Below are 2,009 nucleotides of genomic sequence, written 5' to 3'. Positions count from 1 at the left end.
CGCTGGCATTGTAAACTCCAGATGACCTTGTGATTCCTTCGTCGGGCACTGGTAAAGGGTGGCGATGATTCGTTCTATAATAGAAATACCCGTCGTAGCGATTCGGCCGAGACACCCGCCACGAAACACTCTCTCGTCGTGGAATCCCCGCGTCGGAGAGTAAAACGCGCGAAGGCTTACTATGAGAGAAGAAATAGTATATGCCGGTGGTTCGCGTGTGTAGGCTCTATACGAAATTGCGATTCAAGAGAGTAGGAAAAGACGCGATGAACCACGATTTCCGTGCGTCTTACGTCTCTCGACGATGGGACGATCCACGCGAAGAGTTGTTACGTGCTCGCGCGAGGTGCGATAGCGTCGATTCGCTTTTCTGTACGGGGAGAAATAGAACGATGAGCTGACTTATCGGGTCTTCGTTGGAATTACCGTCGCTGGCATTGTAAACTCCAGATGACCTTGTGATTCCTTCGTCGGGCACTGGTAAAGGGTGGCGATGATTCGTTCTATAATAGAAATACCCGTCGTAGCGTTTCGGCCTAGTCACCCGCCACGAAACACTCTCTCGTCGTGGAATCCCCGCGTCGGAGAGTAAAACGCCGAAGGCTTACTTATGAAACTTACGTCTCTCGACGATGGGACGATCCACGCGAAGAGTTGTTACGTGCACGCGTATGGTGCGATTGCGTCGATTCGCTTTTCTGTACGGGGAGCAATAGAACGTTGAGTTGACTTATCGGGTCTTCGTTGGAATTACCGTCGCTGGCATTGTAAACTCCAGATGACCTTGTGATTCCTTCGTCGGGCACTGGTAAAGGGTGGCGATGATGCGTTCTATAATAGAAATACCCGTCGTAGCGTTTCTTCCGAGTCAACCCGCTCACGAAACACTCTCTCGTCGTGGAATCCCCGCGTCGGAGAGTAAAACGCGAATTCATAGTATGGAAACTTACGTCTCTCGACGATGGGACGATCCACGCGAAGAGTTGTTACGTGCACGCGTATGGTGCGATTGCGTCGATTCGCTTTTCTGTACGGGGAGTAATAGAACGTTGAGTTGACTTATCGGGTCTTCGTTGGAATTACCGTCGCTGGCATTGTAAACTCCAGATGACCTTGTGATTCCTTCGTCGGGCACTGGTAAAGGGTGGCGATGATGCGTTCTATAATAGAAATACCCGTCGTAGCGTTTCTTCCGAGTCAACCCGCTCACGAAACTCTCTCTCGTCGTGGAATCCCCGCGTCGGAGAGTAAAACGCGAATTCATACTATGAAAACTTACGTCTCTCGACGATGGGACGATCCACGCGAAGAGTTGTTTACGTGCACGCGTATGGTGCGATTGCGTCGATTCGCTTTTCTGTACGGGGAGAAATAGAACGTTGAGTTGACTTATCGGGTCTTCGTTGGAATTACCGTCGCTGGCATTGTAAACTCCAGATGACCTTGTGATTCCTTCGTCGGGCACTGGTAAAGGGTGGCGATGATGCGTTCTATAATAGAAATACCCGTCGTAGCGTTTCTTCCGAGTCAACCCGCTCACGAAACTCTCTCTCTCGTCGTGGAATCCCCGCGTCGGAGAGTAAAACGCCGAAGGCTTACTATGAAACTTACGTCTCTCGACGATGGGACGATCCACGCGAAGAGTTGTTACGTGCACGCGTATGGTGCGATTGCGTCGATTCGCTTTTCTGTACGGGGAGTAATAGAACGTTGAGTTGACTTATCGGGTCTTCGTTGGAATTACCGTCGCTGGCATTGTAAACTCCAGATGACCTTGTGATTCCTTCGTCGGGCACTGGTAAAGGGTGGCGATGATTCGTTCTATAATAGAAATACCCGTCGTAGCGTTTCTTCCGAGTCAACCCGCTCACGAAACTCTCTCTCGTCGTGGAATCCCCGCGTCGGAGAGTAAAACGCGAATTCATAGTATGGAAACTTACGTCTCTCGACGATGGGACGATCCACGCGAAGAGTTGTTACGTGCACGCGTATGGTGCGATTGCGTCGAT

This window comes from Nomia melanderi, unplaced genomic scaffold (genome assembly GCF_051020985.1).
Source record: "Nomia melanderi isolate GNS246 unplaced genomic scaffold, iyNomMela1 scaffold0379, whole genome shotgun sequence".
Lineage (NCBI taxonomy): Eukaryota > Metazoa > Arthropoda > Insecta > Hymenoptera > Halictidae > Nomia > Nomia melanderi.
Note: the sequence above shows the minus strand (reverse complement) of the source record.